Source organism: Cyanistes caeruleus, chromosome 4 (assembly GCF_971803275.1).
Source record: "Cyanistes caeruleus chromosome 4, bCyaCae1.hap1.1, whole genome shotgun sequence".
NCBI lineage: Eukaryota > Metazoa > Chordata > Aves > Passeriformes > Paridae > Cyanistes > Cyanistes caeruleus.
The window spans coordinates 55,543,265-55,554,972 of record NC_141704.1 but is presented as its reverse complement, the minus strand read 5'-3'; the positions used below and the strand labels follow the sequence as shown (position 1 = coordinate 55,554,972).

Here is an 11,708-nt window from a genome sequence, read left to right as displayed (position 1 = left end):
AGCTGGGGAGAAGGAAGCGTGAGGGACTGTTCCCAAAACCAGATCTTCTGCCTCCCCTGACACAAAGGGGAGGCAGAGACCGTGCTGAGCCTGAGCACCTCATTATTCCAAGGCTTGGGTGGAAAACGTGGCTGATTACAGGGAGGAAATGGGATCACAGTGAAGCTGAGCTCTTACCAGGGTGGCATTCGCTAGGCAACCAGGATTGCTTTGCCCTTAGTACCTGGAGGAGTGGGGAGAAGGAGGATGGGATTAACTTGTAGCAAAGTGTCTCTTTCCTCTCTTTGAGTTGCTCTCAGATTTGAACTCAGGGTTAAAACACTGGAATGAAGCTCATGCTCTCCAGTCTGTCAGGTAACATGTGGAAGAAGGAGGGTTGATAGACAAGAGAGAGATGGATTCCTGCAAAAAAAAAAGGTGCAAAGAAAAAAAAGATAGTGAAATGCCTTCTTTTCTAAGTTGGACTGGATTTTCAGAAATTTTCCCCATGTCCCTCCCAGCTTCAGATATGCTGGAATTGGCAGGAATAGGAGAATTCTTGGAAACTTTGACAGTTTGAAATGCAGAGCCCTGCTTGTGTGTGTGCATGGTGCGTGTGAATGACATGTCTGTTCATTCATTTTAACTGTTTTGAAAAGGCAGAGAATCTCAGGACAGGACTGAAAGTCTCAGAGCTTGGGACCATATATGTGGGAATCCTGGTGAGGATACTGGTGCTCATCAACATTATAGATGTGAATAAAATTCATAGAGCTGCTTATTGTCAAATGTCAGTGGGTGGAGTGGCCGTACCTTTACACCTCCTTACTAAATGTGTGTAAATTAGAGATGGTGAGGTCTGACATCCTAAAGGCAGTCAGTACTTGAAGAAGGGCGGAACTAAGCTTGTCCAGATGAGCAAGGGCAAACAACTTCCTCTCCACTGTGCTGTGGTTGGTGCAGTCTGGGAGCACTGCAGTGTTTTCTGCAAAGGAAGAATAGCAGAAAACTGTCTGAGAAAACTGGCATGGGTAGGAGTTGAAATAGCTCATCAATCTAGTTTGTCCCTTTCCAGCATTTCAGGTAAGCCTGTTCAATAAAAAAACAATAAATTGTGTTCAGTGGAATGGTGAGTGAAACTGCTTCCCGGGCTGTCACCCCATCAGCTCAGAGGCTGAGGCTGCTGTCGGTGCTGTCAGGGAGCGTTTCATTGCTGAAACCTAATTTCTCTCCTGCTGTTCCATCAGCCATCTATCATAAGCTGCTTTGAGCCCAGCACAGGGTGTGAAGTGAATGGGAAAATTCCTGTACGGGTCTGCTATCTGGTGGCTGGTTATGGTAAACTCTCTGCCAAAGCCACTGCAGAGCTGATTTGTCAGTGGGGAGCTGTGGTTCTGCAGGAAGGCTTGACATTTCACATCTGTATTCCCTGCAAACCTCACAGGGCATCTGAGATCCTTTGAATGAACTTCCTCTGTCAGAAAGTGACCAGGCAAATTATTTTCACCTTGAACCAAGCCCACCTTTGTCTTGGGGAAGGAGGGAAAAGCCATAGGAAACACAGCCAACCCCCCTGATCCTTACTCGCAGCATATTTTTCGTGCTGAAAAGGAGCTCAGTGCTAGGTGATCTAATGACTGCCTTGTTACCATTCAGTAATGGATTCAGTGGGGTCCATAAATGTAAAATAGTTGTGGTTTGCATAAGACAGACTCAGGTGTTCACACCAGTCACTGAGTAACAGAATAACCTGTAAGAGATGTCGCCATCTTCACACAGGACATTCAGTGGCAGATTTGCCCCTGCTCCCATGGCCAGCTTATACAAGTCTAAACTAAAATGGAATTAAATTCAATAGCAGCCAGATGTTGTGTTTTGTGCACTGCAATCCTTGCATTCTCCCACTTTCAACAAGAAGTTTCCACAAAGGCTGGTGTTAGCCTAGGAAAGCCATTTCTCTTAACCTGCCCCTGCAGCCAGTGGCTCCTTCATTGCAGGGAGAAACCTCACTTGGCTGCTTTCAATTAGGCCTAAAGAAGACCAACAGAGGCAGCTTACCCTTGGAGGCAAAGCAAGCATTAATCTTTATGAATATTCCCACCAGCACTGTCCTCCCATACAGAGTTCGTTCCTTCAAAGGCATCCTGGTGATACATGGTGATGATACATGTACACATCAAAAAAATAAGCAGTTCACAAGAGTAAAATATAGAGCTGGTAGGTGGTTATTTTTTTACAGTATATTGATAATTAGGATATGAAGACAAATTCCTTATTTTTTGTACAGAGGCATGCAATAGAGACCAGAAAATGTGCCTTCAATTTCTAAGTCTCCCTGGCTTCCCCCAAGAGCTTTAAGCAATTTGCTTGTGTCGTATCCCATCTTGCAGGTAGAGAGCTGATGTGCAGAGTGGGGGGAATTTGCTGCAGCCAGTTCTGCCTCACCAAGGAAGATTGTTCAGCTTTGGGGTCAGCAATTACCCTTCCAGCATCCACGGGTGTGTGACTGAGAGCTGCTTTTCAGTGCTGCTGTGACAGAAGTGCCCTGAGGTCTCATCTGTGGTTAAATCCAGTTTAAAGGCATGGGTGAAACCTGTTGATTTGTGGTGTTCTGGGCTTGCAAGTCAGTCAAGCTGTGTGTGGTTGGAGAGTTTTGTAATTGTCCAGACAGAACAACAGTCTCTCTTCTTACTTAGCTACAATACAGGAATTATGGTTACTATTAGCAAGGTGATTAAGCACTGCAGAAATGCATAAAAATCCTTGCTTGGCTGTTGTGTGAGGTTGGCAGTGATTCCCAAAAGGGAAGGAGAGAAAACAGATATTTTGCAAAAGCACCTTTCATTCTGTGGCTTTTCATCTTGAGTCCATAGCCCTTCTAGGAGGTACAGACATTCATTAACATCAAGTGAATCTTATCCTCTCTCTGCCCCACAGCCTGTCCCTGCTCACTGCAAGCCCAAATAGATCATACCAGATCCACCACACCCGTATCAGAAAATGCATGGTACATACTGTGAAGTGCTAGCAAGAGATTTCCAATAGTAATCAGAAGTACTCAGTACAACTGAGAACCATCTCTGTGGTGCTGTTCTTTGGTTGGGTTTTCTTTAAGGCATGGCTTTGATTTCAAGTGAAGTGGGAAGTCAGCCCAAAGTGCTTCTGTACTTGAGATAGTGTGAGCTCTTCCATGAGGTCTCCTTAGCCTGTTTCTTCTGCTCAGTGCTCTCACCTGAGTTCACCTGCTTGCACACCTGCAGCTTTTGAACTGCCATTACCCCATGAGCCCCATAAACAGAATGTGCTCTAAGTTGGACCATGCAATATGAACCCTCCAGCTCAGAATCAGTGTGGCTACTGGCTTGTCTGGGATCTGAACTTCTCACAGATGGTTTGTGGTTCCTCACTGTATAAATAGTGTGAAACTGGCTAGAAGTGGGTGTGGTGCACAGGATATTCTCCCCCAACTCATAAAATGACTTAAAGAAAAACTGCATTCAGGGAATGTAAGTGGAAACATCATGCTATGGCTCTGCCCAGCTTTCATGTTCCTAGAGCTTTTTCCTAAAGGAAAAACTTTCCATTCATGGTAACAGGAACACAGGAGAACTAGGAAAAACCTGCAGACCAGAGAAGCTGTTTCATTCATTCTCAGCATGGATTTTGTTAGAAGAGAATTTCAGATGTCAGCAGGAATTTGTGCTAGACAGGGGCAGTGTGGGTAGCTGTGTTCAGTGAGAAATAGGATAGCTGCTCTGGGCTTAGTCATTTGTGTTTAACTGGCACAATGCTAAAAAGTGAGGAATGAACTAGCTGATCTTCAATTCAAATGTATGTCCTGGGAAGTGCAAATAGAAGTTGATCCACCATGGCTTGCTGAAGTCAGAGGAAGTTCCTAAAACTGGTGAGTTTAGACAGGCATTCATGAACAATCTAGTCTGCAAAACCTATTAGTTTGTGCACAGAAGCATTCCCTCTTTTGGGAAAATAGTAAAGTTGTTGTTGGTGCTGCTTTCAACACACAATGTTTATTAGGACAGTCCCACTCTTCCACATAAGGGTTGGCTTCTGGATGATCTCAGCATTTTAGGTACAAATAGTTATCTCTGTGAAGGGCCAGGCTTGTGCTAGGGAAGATATTGTACAGCCTCCTGTTAATCTCTTCAGTTAAGATAGCCTGGAGAGAGAAGTGGCACATACAGGGTGTGACGAGCAGGACACTGACTGTGAAGGCTGCCGGTGTTGTCTCTGGGTAGAGCTGTGAGCAGCATGTTTGTCTTATCACAAAGTGCAAGATGTTCTGGATAGACCCCCCTCAGCAAGTGGGGGCAAATCTGAGCCCTCGTTCCCCATGGCAGAGCAGGACCTGGCACTAGAGGACAGCAGTACAGGCATGTCCCTTTTGTCCCCTCCACAGCCGCTCCAGGCTCTCGGTATCTGAAGCATTTTTCAGCAGGATACACACATCCGTCTTGCACTTGCACTTGGCCTGTAACCAAATTAAGTTTTCCTTTGACACTGGAAGTTAAATCTGTTTGCAATAGGGCCAGCTCCTGTGAGCATCCAAACTGTTGGGAAGTTTTCATGAAAAAGTTGGTGCAGGGTTACCAGTGCATTCTCCCAAGCACTGCAAGCCTCATGCCTTGGCTGGCTCATCACCCAAGCTGGCCATGTTCCTGGAGACATTTGCTGAGCTACTGAGCAAGGTCCTCCTCAGAGAGCTTCCTGGGATGCCCCTCTGTGCCGTGGGCCTTCCATGTTTCATAAGCAGGGGGATTCTGAGAGACTTTTGTACGGAGGATAAGGGTTAGGAAGGGAAGGAGAAGGAAGCAGCAGCAAGAGGGGGCAGGAGGGAGTCCATAATTCATTTGAAGTGGTTCTCAGCCAGAGGTGTTTCCGTGCAAGCACCTCTCTGACTTCCCCCCAGCAAAGCACTGCTTGGGGGAGGATGGCAGGAGGCACTCCCTTTGCTCCTCCCAAATGTTGAAGTGACTTTCTACCTCTGGCTTAGGCAATTAATCAGGTAAGGAAAAACTACTGAGGACTCCAGGCACAATACACACTGTAACATCTTAATCAATTTCCCCTTCCCCCTCTTTCCAAAAAATATCTGCCTGCAAGGACCTGTACTACTTTTCCCTATGTTTGCACAGGAGCCATGGGGTAAGGAGATGATGGTAGCAGCTCTCTTTGTGTCTGTATAATACCTCATGACTCTCTGACTCAGCTAATTAAAACCAAAACCCTTCTAGCTACCCTGAAAAATGTAAATGACATGTATTAAAACATTGTTCTGTGGTATAACCAGCACCCAAGTTACAGAAAGGCTGTTATGAAACAGGACTTTGCTTGTGAAGAAATGGATGGCTGCAAATCAAGTGAATACTGAGCTTTCTTCATGGAAGTATTAAGGTGGAGACAAGCAGAAGTGTGTACAATTAAAAATGCATGAAATGCAGAGGGCAAACAGCTGGCAGGGGCCAAAGCACTCTGAACACCTTTGCACTGTGCTTTGCCCATCTCTGGAGTTAGCACAGATACACAGGGTGTGGAATATGCAGTGAAACAAGATTTATCCAAGGGCATTGTGTTCTTAGCACAAATAGCAAGGTAATAGGAAGACAAAACACATCAAAGCAGGAGAAAAAAGTTTTGATGAGACAAGAGAGTGTTCTTGAATCTCTGGCTAAATGCACGCTTGTTCAACAGAAGATCTGCTGTAATGTAAAATAAAGGGAATGTAATATTAAAAAAAACCATGAATATGAAGCCAGGAATAAAGTCAAGTTCAACATTAGGACACAGCTCCTGTATATTCACATTTATATCAGAATCCAAGCATGTTTCATCCACAGAATGAACTGGAATGAGTCCTTGATGCAAAAGCGAGTGAGTGAAACTCCTTGCTTGTTCCTTGCACCTGATAAAGATGCTACGGAACAGGCCTGATTTAATTCTCCACTTGTGGCAATGCCAGACTAGCTTGAAAGAATTTGATCCAACTTTTGAGCACTCCAATCTGAATATATAAAACCTCTAAAGATAACTAAATGAAGAACTCCAGGATTACAAGAGCACCTAAGGCCAAGTGCATATTCTAGCCTTGTGAAGCAGACAGCATGAGCCATCCTAAATACCTGTTTCTTGAAATATTTGGAAAAGTGCTTGCCACCACTGTTATAGTACAGTTGGAAAGGCTTTGGAAGCAATTCATAAATGGTTTGTAAAAGTTCCAGATGAGAACAGATGTTTTGAAACGTATTTTCTTTGCATTGTCTAGGAGTTCATCTCATTCTATAATCTCAGTTTAAGTTACTTGTCCCAAAGAATCAGATCCACAGGCACAAATATCCCACTGAGTCAATGTTTGCCATCTTGCAAGCAAAACATCGTTGCATGCTTTGGTCAAATTAAAAAAATCGTTGTTCCTCTCTTGTTTTAGTTTTGGGAGAAGATTCTGTCTCTATGTCTAGTGAAAAACTTTGTTCCAAGATGTTGCTTTATGTCAGAATCCAACCTTGTTTAGTACCCAGAATTTGTACAACTAATGTGGGTCCATACAGAGCAAGGTGCTCTCGAGCCTACAAACTGCACAGTCTGAAGAAATTATCAGGTAAGAGTTACCAATTTGATTTATTCTTTCTACCACTCTCACTTTCTGTCCCACCCTGGGCATCCTCCGTTGATGAACAGTATGAGACATGAAAGCTGACAAGTTTTTTATGACCTTCTTACTAAAGTTCATCTGATGCAATCTAGATCAGGTGGTTTTTATCCAGTCAGAGCAGTCTCCAATTCCTGAACAGAGAATAACTGGAGTATGCTTGCCTGGCTCTGCACTAGAACCAGACCACACATCCAGGTACTGCTTCCTTCTGCCTTCCAAAAGCTAATCCCTGCTGCCTTTAGCCCCCTAGATGTGGTCATGATGGTCAGAGACACCTCACAACCTGAGAACAAGGGATGGTCTCTGTGCCAGCCCCAGCTTTCTGGTAAGAGACTAGATTAACTTAGCTGGACCCACAATGATGCAGTTTATTTTCCCAGGACAGAAGACTCCACTCTGCTTCACACAACCATGTGTGGCCCCGTGTCTCTCTTGAGACAACTGTGTGGAATGGATGCTGTGGTTTGATGACCACTTTGGACAGTCCTTTGTTTTAAGATCATTCTATGCTACATGTACCGTGCAACTGGTTAATGCTGAGTACTATTTCTAATTCCCTGTGACTGCAGTTAGGGCATTATTGATCCTGCTTGAGAGAAACACGAGTTTTCCAGCAACAGGTTATTGACTACCTCCAAGAAATTAGTTTCCTATTTAATTTCCTATTTCCTATTTTTAATTCTCATTTCCTGTTTTAGGAGAGGGAAGTGCCAGCTCCATACATAGAGCAGGTGAGTGTTATAAGCCCTTAGTGCCAGCAGAGAACTAGCCCTTAAGGGAACGTGTCATGCTTCTTCAAGAGGTTTTTGGATGTTCTCAAGTCTAAAGCAGCTGTCATCCCACCTCATCAGATTAATTCCTTAGCAGAGCTTCCCCCATTGATGGCAGCAGATTGCACTTGCCTTGGGCTGCAGTGCAAGATGTAACCAGGAGTATGTGTTCTATTACCAGCTGTTAAAAGCAGGTGTGGCAGTGTTCTTTGTCTCTTCCACCACTCATCCTCCCTCCAGGGGGATATCTGCTGTTCATGGGCCATGGAGTCTCAGGGCATGACTGATAAAATTACATCATCCCACTGGGAGATGCTCCACCCTGGGGGAGGCGCCGAGCATTCCTACCTGGATATAATCTGAGACTCAGAACAGCACAGGCAGCCTTTCTCCACTGGATTCCCAGCAGAGAGACTGGACCCATCTACACCACCAGAGCTGCAGAGGAAAACTACACCCTCCTACAGGATCACTGCTTCAACAGAACCATGTCTGTCACTGCAGGAGGACTGCAGCCACCATTTAATGGGACTGTTATCAACACCCTGACCAACAGGGTGTCAGGCTGTACTCTGACTCTGTCAGTGGTTTTTGGACAACTGCATTTTATTTTAATTTTCCTATTAAGTTGTAGTTTTTGGTGTTTGGTTTTTTTAATACATACTAGTAAAGAGCTGTTATTCCTACTCCCATATCTTTGCCTGAGAGCCCTTTAATTTCAAAATTATAATAATTCAAAGGGAGGGGGGTTTACATTTTCCATTGACCTCCTTAGCAGACACCTGTCATTTCAAACCAAGACAGCACTCCAGCAACTCAGCCTAAATTTCTCTTAGGAATGTAGTTAAGATGCTACTCTCAGTGTTTTTGCAAGGGCTACATGTGAATTTCACACAGGCAAATGATCCACCAACCATTGCAGACTTGGTAAATGGAAAATTAATAACTGCTATCATAACTGCTGCCTCTAAATGGTCCTGCATCATTTAGAGAATGACTTGCCTGAAGCATGATCACATACCTGTTGGAGAAGAGTCTGAGTCTTCCTCTGTGCATTTAAAGCATTACAAACAGTGGAGTGGGAAGCAGTGATGATGGTGGATTATGTAAACCTAGCAGGGAAGGGTGCTGTTGCAGAGCAGAAGCTGGCCAGCATGAAGACACACCAAAGTACTTGGGAGGAAAGAGTTGTGCAGGCATCACTGAGCCCTGCTGTCCCCCAGAAGGTGGGATGGGTGTAGAAGCCAGCACAGGAGCATCCCAGCCTTAAGGGGGAGTCTGGGACTGTGGGCATGGAGAGAGCTGTTACAGCACAGAGACTGCAAACCCACACAGTCTTACCAGAGCTCAGAGGTCTGTTGCTATGGACGGGGCACCTGTGCAGAGGGTTTGAAGGGAAGGGGACCGTGGCACTGACCTGTTTCTCTCAGTCCCCAAGAAGCTGGGTCTGGCACACTGTCTGCACCAGGTTCACATCCTGACATTCTAGTCTGTATAGGGATAGATAAATAGGGGACACTGATTTGAAGTTGACTTCTGAGTCTAGCCATCGGTATCTGTCCCCCAGGTTTCCCAGGACTCCCTAAAAATGTTGTTTCCAGTGCTCCAGTCAGTATTTACATGCTGATTCTGTGTAAGGAGCATGCTGGGAACCCATTTACCATAGCTTATAAAAGAGGCTTTAAAGGGCTGCTGCCTTAAAGAATGACACAAACAAAACTCCTCCTGTTTTGCAGACCTTCTATGAATGGTTACTTATTCTAATTTACCTCAGGATGAGGGTAAGTTTGGCCCGAGTGTGTAAGTGAGAAGCATTTGAACACTTACAGGCACAAGTGGGAAAGGTCTGGACATTCCCACCTCACACACATCTGCTGGATGGGCACCGACACCCTCGCTCCTGAGGGTGGCAGCTGAGTCCCTCCTTGCCTTATTTGTGTGGCTGAATTGTCAGCTCTCTCTGTTCTGGTACGGCTTGAGGGTGCAGAAGTAGAGGGAACACCCGCTGGCCAGACCTGCAGTCTGGGGTCTGTCTGGGACTACCGCTGGTACAAGATGGCACAGAGGGAATTACCTGGGACTTCAAAATGATTTGCCCACCACGAAGCTGTTACTCCAAGCAGGAGGGATTTAACCCCTGTTCAAACTTTTTTTTTTTACTACACGGTGTGAATTGAATGTTTGTGATTCCTCAGCCCACTCTGAGTGCTGAGCCCTGACATATGCAGGGCCAAGAAGGATCAGCACAAGAGGTCACTTCCAGAGCTATCCAGTTTTCCCACTTTCCTCCTACAGATAATGCAAATCAACCAGTAAATATTACTCTTGCTTTTGAAACCTTGAGTTAGGACTGGTTCAACTACTGCTAAGGGTAGTCATCCTGACAAGAAGAGTCAGTCAGTTCAGCTATGGATAGAGATTTGTTTTGACAGCATGCTGAAAATAGCATCTCAGAAACCACACTGCTAGGTGGTTTTAGAAACGCCTGTTTTTTTAAATGTTTCTGACCAGCCAGCTTGGTACTTTGTAAACAGCAATCACTTTGTTTAGCTGTTTTTTTCAAAAAATGCCCATGCCTGGAGGACAATGCTATCCCAAGACAGGATCCCAGGGCTCCTCCTCACAGCCTGGTCATGCCTGCAGGCTGCTCTTATTCAGCCAGTCCTGAGGATGCCATTGCTCAAGGAGCCAGCCTCACGTGCCTCAGGGCACTGCTTCCCAAGCCCCCTGCATGCCCTGGTGAGCTCAGAACGAGCTGGAGTGCTCCCTCTCCCACAGCTCCTAATCAGCCATAACCTTCACAGATAGGCACATCCTACTGACTGAGAAAGAGACAGAAAATTCCAGCTGTGGCTTTAACCAAAGAAACTTCCCTGCGAGGTAAAAGGTATGAAGTATAGAAGTCCTCAACTCTCCTGATTCAAAACCCACCCTCTCCTTTCTGAGAGGCCTCTTACATTTTTCCTGGGGATGGAAATAAGTTGCAAAATGCTCTCTCTGTCCCTTCAGGGCAGTACCCTCTTGCATCCCTTCTTTCCTGCAGGCACATGGCGCTGGTCCTCGTGTCCTTGGTGCTCTCAGCATCACGGGGACAGTGAAGACAGAGGAACTTTCCCGCTGGCCCTGAGACGCCTGTCAGATCACTCTGTGCCTGTGGAGCACAGGGGTCATGCTGCACACAGCCTCTGTGGCTCAGGCTCTGCCACCTCTGCCCTGGAGGCAACATCTGGCTCCCTTGACTTCACTGCATGCTGTAATTTGCAATATGAACAGGCTGTCAGACCTGAGGGACGTCACTGAGGTCATGTGTGTGTCCTGGTTTGGGTTTATTTCCCTTTCATCACCCTGTAGAGTTCACTCCTGACTACAAACATCCGTTATGGGACCTGACTTGCTTTTGGGGATCCCTGTGATCAATTTTTGCTCAAATTTTCTCAAAGCTTGCCCATCCTGCTTCTGCCCTCCTCTTATCTCCGTAGCTTTGTGAATACTTCCTCCTGGAAACCTATTTACCTTTTCTTATCTTCTTTTAACTTTCAGAATGGGATGCCTCTGCCCTGAGGAAGGGGGATGTATCCTGCTGTCTCCTCCCATTTGTGCTGCATTCTCCCTGCCTGCCCTTTTCCTCCACTTGCCCTTGGCTTGTTTTTCAGAGGATGTTGAGTGTCAAATTTGGTTGATTTGTTGCAGTCCAATTAACTGATTCAATCCAATTAAGCTATCTGAAGTTATCTCTGTAATGTGGTGGCTTCGTTAGTCAACTCCATTCCCTCCTACCCTTGCAAAAATTTTTGCCTCCACCTCCTCCCTCCAGATTTTGGCGGTAGATTTCCACTTGGTTCTTGGCTGCTTGATCAAAGCTTGTGACCCAGACTGCAGATTCTGCAGATTTCCTGCAAGGACCAACTCCTCCAGCTGCCTCCTTTCCTTGGTTAGCCAAGTCTGCCCACAGCTCTTCTTCCTCACCAGAAGACTTGCAATTACTGTGTCTGCCTTCGACAGCTTGGCAAGAAGGTCAGCAATACTTTATCTTCTTGTGAGACTTGTCACTTGTACCTGAGCCTCCTATCACCATCCTCTGCCTTGCTTTGGCTGAGTGAAAAATGCACACAGAGACATATTTTTTCCATCATTTCTTTGCCTTTCTGCAGTCAAAGTCTGAAATCTGAAATTCTGTCACCTCCTCGAATTGCTTTCATTCTGCCTGCTGGTACTGTAGATTAAGTAGCGTCACTGAGAACAAACCTTTCTGAAGAAAGAATGGGTGATGCTTTAACCTGGAAAAAAACTGC

At 45.6% G+C, this 11,708-nt stretch overlaps 1 long non-coding RNA gene across 1 annotated transcript; it reads right to left on the bottom strand.

Moving 5' to 3' along the window:
* Nucleotides 1-1,179: 1,179 nt before the first annotated feature.
* On the bottom strand, nt 1,180-3,143 carry LOC147653652 (uncharacterized). The gene is made up of 3 exons (XR_015285637.1): nt 2,995-3,143; nt 2,818-2,854; nt 1,180-2,675 (listed from the first exon to the last, which is right to left on the bottom strand). It is a non-coding gene; the product is annotated as an uncharacterized LOC147653652 (long non-coding RNA).
* Nucleotides 3,144-11,708: the final 8,565 nt, after the last annotated feature.